This window comes from Myodes glareolus, chromosome X (genome assembly GCF_982192425.1).
Source record: "Myodes glareolus chromosome X, mMyoGla1.1, whole genome shotgun sequence".
Taxonomy (NCBI): Eukaryota; Metazoa; Chordata; class Mammalia; order Rodentia; family Cricetidae; genus Myodes; species Myodes glareolus.
This window is the reverse complement of record NC_142053.1, coordinates 138,017,019-138,029,344: the sequence shown is the minus strand read 5'-3', so window position 1 is coordinate 138,029,344 and position 12,326 is coordinate 138,017,019.

Genomic DNA, 12,326 nt, shown 5'->3' with positions numbered 1-12,326 from the left:
AAAGATATGAAGAATGCCTATCTGAAATATATCTATGCACATCTAGAAAATCAGACTAAGATTACTACAAGCTTGACTATTATCGATGATTATCCATTAACAACCTATATTTTTAATTATACATTGCATTTTTAAATGAACTACACAGTCACAATACCTCAATCAAGATCAGAAATGTATATACATATAACAAAATTGACCTTAAAATCCACACCAATGCAAATTATTCATATCTATATCATATCCCCCTTTAAATGTAAAAGAACATTTATAAGCAATATTTGGGAATACGGATGTAGTTATTTCTCTCCAAACTTCTTCCTGCTGTATAGGGGTGCTGTTAATCAGTCTTTCTTGGTATAAACTGTGTGCTAGATTCATCTCAGTCGGCAGTTGAGCAAAGCAATTTCTTGAGGGTGTTCACAGCAACCTTTCAGGAGGACGGGGTCTATCATACCATATTGGGATAGAAGCAATCCACAGGGTCTCATCCTCTGTGAAAACAAAAGAAGAACTTTTCCAAAGCATCATAACCTTAGATCCAAATTTTGAAGTCAAGGTATTTTCAAAATATCTATCTTGGATTAGTTCAGCAGCATTTATAAACAAATATCTTTTAGCAGCTGTTGCTCCTTCCTCAGCATTCAAACAATTCAAAGAGAGCATAATGGGATACAGTATCAAGATTCTCTGTGTATTTTCCATCTTTATGGGACTTTACTTTAACCTCTATTTCTTATATTTTTACTTTTACTTTTGAGACAGGTTCTCTGTACATCTTTGTCCTGGAATAACTCTGTAGACCAGGCTGTCCTTGAACTCACAGAGATCCCTCTGTCTCTGCCTCTCCAGTGCTAGGATTAAGGGTGTATGCTATAACACCTTGAACTCACAGAGATATGTCTGTCTCTGCCTCCCAGGCATTGGGATTAAAGACATGTGCTACCACACCTTGAAGTCACAGAGGTCAATCTACCTCTGCTGCTTGAAGTCACAGAGGTCAATGTACCTCTGCCTCCCAGGCATTGGGATTAAAGATGTGTACCACCACACCCAACTACCCTCTTTCTTTCTTTTTAACTTTAAGAACTTTAACTTTTAGCCTGCATATATTTTTTAACACACTGTAAACCTTTTAGAGGTTTTCTTCCTCTTTGAATCTCTCTTTACTGTATATCTCTCCTTTTTTCTGACCACATGAGCCTTTAAGGAGAAGATTGAAGTCACGGCTTTGTTGGCTGAATCCAGCCCACTCCTTAGCTTTCCAGCCTTGTGGCTGAGGTACAGGCTGTAGCCATTTGCTTTGCTACAACTCTATGGCATTTCAAGGTCCTTGCCAGCAAGCAAGCTGCATCATTCTGATCACAGACTACAGGCAGTCGGACCGCCTGCCTGAAAGTCAGAGTTTGCCCTGGCGGGACAGCCCAGAAAGCTGACATTTTAAAACAGCGCAGCTTTTTTCCTGCTACGACTGAAAACCGAAAAGCATACATTCAGCTTTTCATCAACACCGTTTAAGTGTTTCGTGGCAGGACCTCTTAAAAGAGCTGCAGGGTTTTGCAGCTAAAGCTGAGTCAGGAAGCCTCTCTTAGATGAAAGCGCTTGCTTGCCTCTAGCAAGCAGAGCAGACCCAGGAAATTGCTGCTACCAAGAAAACATGCTTTACTTTATTCTTTCCCAAGCTTTCTCAAGCTTTCTGTGGATTCATTTATCCACGTGGGCGCCATCTGTCTCCTTCAGCAAATCCTACCGGCATGTGCCACCACAACCGGCTGAGAAAAGGTACTATTTGTAGTGAGGAGCTGCGGGCAGGCCTGCTTTTCGTCCCGTCCGGCTCCTGCATTCCTAGCTTAGCCTTGGAAATAACAACACACAAATTGTATTCATTTAAGCACTGCCTGGCCCATTATCTCTAGAGAGTTAGTTAACTCTCATATCTTGATTAACCCATTTCTAATAATCTGTGTAGCACCACGAGGTGTACATCATGTAAGCAACCTATACTTATATCAAGTGAATTATTGGTGGTTGAACAAACAATGGCACATCCATTTAATCAAATGTTTTCTGCAGCCAACACCTAAACATTAGGTGGAGTTCAGGGAAGCTGCGGGAGATAAAGAGGGAAAGTGATAGGATCCAGAGGGTTTGAGGATACCAGGAGAACACAACCCACAGAATCAATTAAGTGGAGCTCATAGGGCTCACAGAGACTAAAGTGGCAACTACAGAACCTGCATGGGTCTGTGCTAGGTCCTCTGTATACATGCTGTGATTGTTTAGCTTGGGGTTTTTGTGAGATTCCTAGCAGTGGAAGTGGGGGTGTCTCTGACTCTTTTGCCTGTTTTGGGGACCCTTTTTCTCCTACTGGGTTGCTATATCTAACCTTGTGTCTTATGCCATGTTCAGTGGATATCACTGGGAGGCCTGCTCTTTTCTGAAGGGAAATGGAGTAGCAGTGGATCCTGGGAAGAGGGCAGGTTGGGGGAAGATTGGGAGGAGTGGAAGGAGAGGAGGTTTCAGTTGAAATGTATTGTATGAGAGAAAATAAGTAAACAAATAAAAATAAGAATGGTACTCTGCAATAAAAAGGATAGGCAGTATTGATGCATGCTATAATATAGTTAAATTTTACAGGTATTGTTTGGAGCAGAAGAAGCCATATTCAAAACACATACTATATGATTTTGCATTTATAAATATCTTTGGTTATAGCACTAGGAATCATACCAGGACCTTGTCCATGCTAAAAGCATAGGCTCTATGACTGAGCTATATTATTAGTCTTAATATATGTTATGATTTTTTTCTTTTTGGGGTTTCATCTTAACGCTTCCTTCTTAAAGTGCTTATTTTCCAGAATTGCTTTATTGGTATATAAAGTGACTCAAGATGTCTCTCTTGCTGTATAATCTTGAACTCTATACCAAATTTCTACTATAAAATGTAACCATTGGTTTAGATGGTATCTACAGTGCCAAGGCTACATTGAAATTATGACAATCCAATGCATGGGAGTAGACAGAATTGCTAAATGGCCAGGAAATATAATTCAGAGGTTATATGTGAAGACTAATACCCATCTAGTAGAGATGGAAATGGACTTGATGAAGACTCTAAGAGATCACTGATGCTTCAATAACACAGGAAGAAAAACAGTCTCAACCACAATTTCCCACATCTAATTTTCATCATCATAGTACTGTGCCCTTACTTGGCTCACAAAGGATTCGACCAAGGTCCTAATTTGAGCTGAGGGCAACAATATGAGGAAAAAGTCCCTACTCCTACTTCATCTAGACCAGTGGTTCTCAACATTCCTAATCTTCCATCCTTTAATAGGGTTCATGTTGTGGTGACCCCAGACCATAAAATTATTTTGTTACTTCATGATTGTAATCTTGCTATTGTTATGAATCAGACTGTAAATATCTGATAAGCAGGATATCTGATAGGCAATCCCTGTGAAAGGATCATTTGACCCTCAAAGGGGTCATGACTGACAGGTTGAGAACCACTGATCTCAACAGTTTAACCAATGGCTTTCAGTGCTAGAATCCGAAATGGTTAGTTTTGGATATCAACACTATGGGATTTAGAACTATGTAAAAGACAAACCTCTTAGTGTCTCTGTAAAGGTATTTCTGGAGAGATATTACTGGGGTGGGAAGACCCCCTCATTTTGTGGGCTGGGAACCCAGATTGAATAAAAAGGAGAAGCAAGTTGAGCATGAGCATTCATCTTTCTCTGCTTCCTGACTACAGATGCAATGTGACCATATGCTTTATGTTTCTCCCATCCCAGTAGAGTGGCTCTCATTAACATAACTGCTGTGCAATGATGGAGTTTACCTTCAGCTAGTGAGCCAAAAGAAACTCTTCTTTTCTAAGCTGGTTTTGACTTGTACTTTGTCACAGTAACAAGAATAGTAACTAACACAGAACCCATGTGAACAAAGTGTTCCATAACTGTGAAGACTTCAAAAAAACCACTGGCTGAGATGAATTCTATTCAAACCATCTCTACAGCCACCAAATTTCTATTCTGAGAGTTCAACAAGCCTGGAATGTGCTTTCCTGCTCATGGCAATGTTCCCAAGCTATCTGGGACTACCATCTAGGTCACCACTGAAGGGTACATGTCGTATCTCATCCCAGATATCTCAGACCTCACAGATTATGCTGCTGAAAGGGCAAATTCTTCTTCACCACTAATTACTCTGCAACCTCAACCGTGGATGACATTTCATTATGGCTATTTATTGTATGCTTTCCCAGAGAGTCTCAGAAACTTAATTAACTGGCGCAAAGAATCCTAGAATCATAGAAATTTGTCCCTTAGCAGGCATGGAGAAGCAGAAGAGAAGAAGGATGAAATGAAAGGTAATCAGTGCTCTAGAGACTGTCTTCTGGAAAAAAATAAATGAATACTCTATCTCATTCCTCCCACAAAGCTGAATCAAAATCAAGGCCTTCATTCTACACATATTGATGAATATTGATCTGTTTGTCCAAATTATAAAACTCTAAATTAAAATCTGATCTTGGTTTTGAGCAAGTAGAGTCACTGGGTATTAACAGGTCCTCTGTTTCTTACTCCACGCAGGGGACAAAGCATATCAAGTCCGAGTCTACTAGGTGATGGTGTAGGAGCAGGCAAGCTACCAAGTTTTCTCTCTCCTGCCAGCAGTAGGTATTGGGGATAATTAGGATTTCTCTATGTCATATTTTCTGCAGCCTCTCTGCCCTTACTCAAGACCGTGTATACCACCTCTCAACTAAACTTGTGAATACATTAAGAGTAGATTATGGTGGAAGGAAAAAAGACCAGAGTGAATTTTCAAAACTAAATTAGATCATGACTGGAGCACACTAGCTTCTAAAGGTCAGCATTACTGACTTCTTAATCTATTTTGATTGTTGCTGATCTGGGATTTTATGCTGTTCACCCTTTTCTTTTAGTCCCAAGTCACGTAAACCAACCCTGGATAGCTTCAACCCAAACAACCTTACAGAATTGAAGGCTCAATAAGCAGGCCTTGTGAGGGGTAAGAGATCTGTTGGCTGCAAATAGCGTATTAGAAACTTACAGAAATGACTTTCCACACAGAGATAGCAGAACAAATGGGCCCTGATGCTTCTCCATCCTTAGATCAGTATTATTGACACAGATGCTCAAGGAACATACTCTGATTTGCCTATTTTGTGTGATGTCTCTAACCGTTTGCCACTGGGATGGATAATGGGGATGAGGTGGATTCAGTTATCAAAAGGAGGTTAAGACCAGTGTGGTAGTAAATACCTCTAATCTCAGAAATCAGAAGGCTAAGGTAGAAGGATGACAAGTCTGATGACACCCTGGGGTATATTGATGTGGTGTGGTTGATTGGTGATTAAACTTTAACCACACTAGCTTAATATAAAAGATATAACTTTAATAAACAGAATAAAAGAAAACTTATACCAGAGTCCCAACGATCCAAGAGCGCAGGGGCCAAGAGAGGGCAGGGAAGTGCACCCGCCAGGTTTATAGGTAAATTTTTGCCTTAGGGCAACACGCCTCACGGACAGAATGTGATTGGCTAAACTCCCCTATCATCATATAGTAAAATCCTGCCTCAAAAAAGTAAGGAAGATAGAGGAGGAGGAAGAAGACGACAAGGATGAGAAGAATGAGGAGGACAAGGAGGATGAGAACAAAGAAGAGGAGGATGAGGAAGGGGGAGGAGGAAGAGAAAAAATGGAGGAGGAGAAGGGGGAGAAAGAGAGAAAAGAAATAAGTGGAGGAGGAAGAATAGTAACAACAACAGAGGTGACCCTCACATTTATCAGGGTCAAGCCTGGGTCCCGAGAACCGAATGTACTACTCACCTAATTCTCCCCACCAGGGTCTAGCCCCTCTAGCACTCTCAAGTCACTGGGCTTTGTCTCAAATTCAGGCATCTCTGTGTAGCATATGCAACCTTCACCTAACTGGCTCCAGCTCACCTCTAAGCTTGCAGAAAGGCTCTAGTGTAAATTCGTCCAGTCCCATTCACCACCCTCTCACCATCCTTATTCCACTCCCCATCTGAGTGAAATGCTGTGCTTCTTCCTCACAGCCTGTGGCCCCACGGCTCACCACTATTTGTGACAAGTAGTAGTCATCTTGTAACATTTCCTTCTTTCTTTTCAACAATGTGTCATATGAAGTTGAGGTTTTGCCTAAAGTTGCCAACAATATAAGACAATTATAGTTATAAAAGCAGACAATACTCACATTCTGGTTGATTTGATGATCTCTGTACTAGATAGCCCTCAGTTTAAATCAAATCAGCTACCTAATTGTGTGACCTGAACACTTTACTTACCTTTTTTGCTTATTTTGAGGTCAAAATAAGGAAGGCACAGATAGGTATGTACTGAACATTTTCACACCTAGGTGGCAGCTGAAAAAAAATGATCTTACAGAGACAGAGACTAAAGTAGTGATTACAAAAGGCTGGGTAAAGTGGAAAACAGAGAGGAAAAGGTTGGAGAGCAGGTACAAAATTATAGTTAGATGGGATAAGTAAGTTCTAGTGTTACCTAGGATATTACAGTTAATGGAGTTAACAATTTACATTTTAAGATGAGAGAGGACTCTGAATTATCCTAACACAAAGAAATAAATCTTTGCAGTAATGAATATGCAAATCTGATTTGAGAAGTACATATTATATGCATAAATGAAAATAATACATTAATATTCTATAAATATATATAATTATTATATAACGACTAGATTTTTTTAAAAGACTAAAGCAATATTTTAAAAAATAAGTTCTTGAAATATCCACATTGGAGTGTATATATTAGATGACTTCAGACATAAGTCTGGATCTAGGGAACAATTATAAAACTTAATCCCCATTACCATCAGTCTATGGTGACTGCATGGTCTCATGTGTAGTGATGTACATGTGTTTGGGGCCCTGAAGAGGTAGGCTGGGAAGTGCCATTATTTGTTAGCAGGAGATAGACTTTTTCACTTCAGCGATGACAGAAATGTATTTAGAGGTTGGTAACCCCCCCCCACACACACACACAATAAAGTGATCACTGAATTGCACACTTCAGTCGTGGTAGTTTCAGGTGTCTACTGTTGTATTTACAATATACCAATGGCTGATGACAGGCTGGACAGATGGTAGAATAGCCAAGGTCAGAAGCAGCCATTCCTAACCATTGACAATTTCTCACTGGCTAAGGAGAATGTGTGTTTGTAATATCCAATTCATGAAGCACCAGGTCGTAAAATCATAAAAGTTCACCTTTACCTTTATCTTATTGTCTTCCTGCTTTATTAATGCCTTTAAAATTAGTTACATAGAGTTACGTATTCTCCCTGCCTCTAAAGGAAAAATACCTTCCAACTCCTACATTTTCTGTTCACTGTGAGATAAAAGACAATTCTGTACTCACTATGAACCCCCAAAGAGACTCAATTCAGAAATTAGAATGGCCGACCAGTCTATCACAGAAAGCAGAGCTGTTCACGTGATTGAACTTTGTAACTTCTCCCTTCCGCAGCTAGGATTTCTGATAGATACAAATTGCAGAGGCAAAATATCCAAGGCTGCTTCTGCCTACGTCTCCATGGCAAGTGGCTGGCCTACAATGTGCTTCAATTTGTGTGACTTTCCTATACCCGTATAGCTTGAATTTCCAGAAAACACAGTAGTCTCAAAATATTACCGCTTCTCATCTGGACACTGACTTCTAAAAATACATACAGGTTCTCTTAAAGGCCAAAAACCAGTTGGGCATAGTAGCGTAGACCTTTAATTCAGGCTCTTAGGAGGTATAGGCAGGCAGATTCTATGTGTTTGAGGCCATCCTGGTCTACATAGCTGCTTCAGTCTCTGTAAATTCAGATGAGCTTTGCTCAGTTGTTTTAGAGGGCCTTGTTCTCTTGGTGTCTTCCATCACCTCTGTCTCCCTTACTGCTTCTGCCTTCTCTTCTGCGGAGTTCTTTGAACTCTAAGGAGAGGGATTTGGAGACATCTCATTTAAAACTGTGTGTTCCAAGGTGTCTCTCTGAATAATGTCTGGCTGTAGGTCATCTGCTACAGGAGGAGCTTCTCTGATGATGGCTAAATACAGCACTAATCTATGAGTATAGCAGAATATCATTAGTAGTCATTTTATTATTATTTTTTTAGACCAGTACTATTTGGTTTTACCATAGTTCGCTGAGCTATCAAGTCTCTGGTCTTTGGTCATCCGAGCAGCATCAAGTATGGGTTCCACTTCAGAATGTGGGCTTTAAGTCAAATCAGACATCAATTGATTACTCCCACAAGGTTTGTTCTAGCATATTTTGCAGGCAGAACAGACTGTAGATCAAAGGTTTTGCGGCTGGGTTTGTGTTTATGTTTCTCTTTTGGTAGCCTGCAGAGTTCTTCTCCATGTCAAAGACACTAGAACATGGGTGTGGAGGTTCTATGTGGGCACAAGCTCAACCTTTCCATGTTCAGTGAGTTGTGTGGGTGTTGTATTCAGCAATGGGGCCTTGCTGTCAGTTTGTGGAGATCAGCCTATTGAAAAAGACAAATTTCTAACTCCACAACATTACCCAAAACTGCCATGATTGAAATAATTAAGGTATCATAATACCTTGGCCATTATCTTCACTTGATTTCCTCATTCCAAAATTAAGAATAAGCCATCAGGATGGCCAAACAAAATAAGCTGCTGCATGTATGTCCAAAATCAACAGTAAAAAAAAAAAAACCTAAGGGAAAACAGATAATACTCCATAACATGAAAAATTATCTCTCAGCAATCCTTTAGCAGTAATTTTTACTACAATTCTCATCTTCCAGTTTTTCCTTCCCCTTCATGCCCTTTGAAAGCATGATATTAGTTTCAATTCCACACAATTCACCTTCACCACAATGTCTCTGGTTGATGATTTTCATCTTTCTTAGAAATATTAAAGGGATGATGATTTCACTACTTTCCAAAAAACCCATTAATTGTAGACATACATCTACTATCATTTCTTACAAGCAGCTAAGAATGTGCCTCAGGGTAGTCTCTGCTTTGAAGTATGTTGTGCTGGATAGTTTTATGTCAACTTGTCACAAGCTAGAGTTAATTTGAAAGAGTGAACCTCCACTGAGAAAATGTTCTCACCAGATTGGGCTGTGGTCAAGTCTATGGTGCATTTTCTTGAGGGCCCGACTCACTGTGGGTGGTACTACCCCATGGAGGTGATCCTGGGTGCTATAATAAATTGATTTTAGTAAGCCACTAGTGGCAAGCCAGTAAGTAGCACTTGCTGCCCCTACCCTGACACCATTCAATGATTGACTGTGGTATAGAAATGTAAGCCAAATAAACCTGTTTCTCTCCACATTGCTTTTGATCATGATGTTTCATCACAGTAATATAAATTATAATTCAGACATGAGTTTTTGTACTTCTCTTTAGATCATCATAGGACAAACCTACTCTCTGTGAGAACACTTCAAAGGAGGACAATCAAGATTCTATCTTCCTTATGATTTACTATGAATTGCTGTATATATATATACATACATATATATATATATATTCCCAAACCAAGTGGCCTAAGAAACATTTCATTGTCCATTATTCTTTGTATTATGAATTGAAGAGGTCATCATGACAACTCATAATTATTTCATATGACTCTATTATACCCGAAGGGTCCACTATATGGAGTTCCTTGTGTATCTACAGCCTGAGTTCTTGCTGTCAATTGTTCACCTGCATATTGCCCTTGCAGTTTCTTTCTGTCTCCATTTAGTTCTGCATTATTCACTGTCCAGTCCTAACTTCATTAAATGGTGACAATCTTCAAAAGGACAAGAGCAGAAAATTCTAAAGCACTTAAAGCCTAAGGGTAGAACACCATACTGTAATTTCTACTGCATTCTATTGGTCAGAGGAAGTCACAAGGTCAGTCAAAATTCATAAAAGGGAAAATGGACTTTGTCTCTTGGAAGAAGTAGGAAGCAGTAAAGCCATTTGAACATGTATATGCATATATATATATATGTATGTATGTATGTATGTATGATGGAAAGACTTCTTACAGATGTTTTTGATAGAAGAGCCATCATTCAAGGTTACTTGAATGAAATGATAGACCAAATTCCCCACCATTCAACTCAATTGCTTTCTGAAACATTCTAGTTTAGGTATCACACCTTGTACAAAGTCATTGGTAAGCAGAAAACTCATAAAGAGTAAATGATCAATGAACATAGGAAAGAATGCTCAGTGTCAATAGTATTGAAAGCTGAAAGGAAAGGCACATTTTCATCACACAGGCAAAGGGTTCGAAAACTGTAAGTCTTTGAATGTAAAAGATCTATGACACAAACATTGGAGATTTTGATTATTTTAAAACAATTCAGAGGTTAGATTTTACCTGAAATAATTTGAAAGTATGCTGAAACTCACATTTGAATACCACATGAGAAAAATGCAAAATTGAATCACCAAAACTAGAAATGGAGCCCTAGAGAGTCTATAAAACATAAGTCTCAATTCAACTTCACTATTTTCTGCTACTTCTGCATGTTGGTCTACTTACAAACTATCAGGAAACAGGCCAAATGCCAAGAATAATTGAATACTTGATAACTTATACAGTCTTTAAAAATTTGTGCTTTTCAAATTTTTGTTTCTAAATATTTCACTTTTAGTACTCAGTAAGTACACTTTTAGTACTTACTCCTATTCTTAAAGGAGTAAGAATAGGGTGTATGTGTGACGGTCCTAGTGCAATATTCCATTTAGGGCTTCTTTCCTTCCACTTGAATAAGACAAGCGTATGCAAATGAATATCTTTCCATTGTGGCTCACCAGGGGAGTGTACTCTTTACGCTGCTCTTCAGATATCCAACTATCCTCTTTATGGCACCTAATCTTGTCAAAATGTCACCTTCTTAATAAAGTCATCCCTGACTATACTACCTATGATACTGCTTTTTCCTCCAACAAGGTGTCTTTCATAGCTTCACTATAGTTCATATAACTTAGGGTGTTTGAGTCTTATCTTGCCAGAACACCCCCATAATTTAACTGCAAATGAGTTAAATATAAGTTAACCAAAAGAAGGTTGCATCCCCAAAGGTTAGAATAGAACGTACAGTAGGTGCTTAATAAAAGCTCATAATATGAATATCTGGGCTTTAAATATGGTATTCAGAATAGAGCAGAAAGAGTGTGGGAGCATGATTCTTGCATTTCACATTTATCTTCGTTCAGCATCCATCCACATCAGCTTTCTGAAGGCTTACACTAGGAAACTATTCTTTATTAAACTTTGTCTATGAAACATGCAGACCTTTTACACAAAAGCTACTCTCATATCATATCCTCTGACACATTGTGATTCTATATTTATTTTTTATTAAATTTAGAGTTCAAGTCCCAGAACTTATCTGGCAAGTGTTAGTCATCCTTCAAGTTAATCAAAATCCTTTTTTAAAGCTCTTGTCCCAGATGCTTCTCTCATCACTATTGTCTGTAGATTTAATGTATATTTCAAACCTCTTGACTGAGTTTTTGTGGAAAAGATCCCAGTATACATCTGGGAAGTATTGAATACATTGTGGAATGCACCAGTTAATGTACTGATATACACATCTTCTTTTAAGTGGAAGTTACATCCAATTTACAGGTACAAAACCAGGGACTTAGATAAGGGTCCAAATTGTTCAAGGCCTCTCATGTACTAAAGGGGAGATCCAGAATATTTACTTGGTCACCAAAAATCCCATGAGGTTATGACTTAAAAACAGATCTGAAGCTACCAGAAATCCTTAAATTCCAGAGCTGGGGTGGTGCCTCTGTCTCAATTGAAGTCATAAGAACTACATTCAAAAACAGTGCTAATTTTAGCTAAGTCAGTAGCTAATCCTCACTGTGCATCAGGCTTACCTGGGAAATTTTAAAATACACACAGAGATGCTAAGGTTCCACATCTTCCCCCAGAATTTCTGATGTGATTGTTCATTATTAAGGTCTAGACAACATATTTTATAAAAAGCTTCATGAGTGATCCTAATGTACATCCAAGGCTGAGACACATTGCCTATAAACAGAAGAGATAGAATGCAAAATTGCCCATCATTCAATTATTTAGACATGAGAAACACTACATCTGCAGAATCTCCCAGATGCTCTTAATGACCCAGGAATATTTTATACATGCATCTGGAACCCAAACAAAACTTCCGTCTTTTCCTTCCTCTCTTGACTACACCACAGGAAATTTAAAAAATCCACTTATCTCTCTCCTCTCTGCTCCTACATACTTTTTCCAC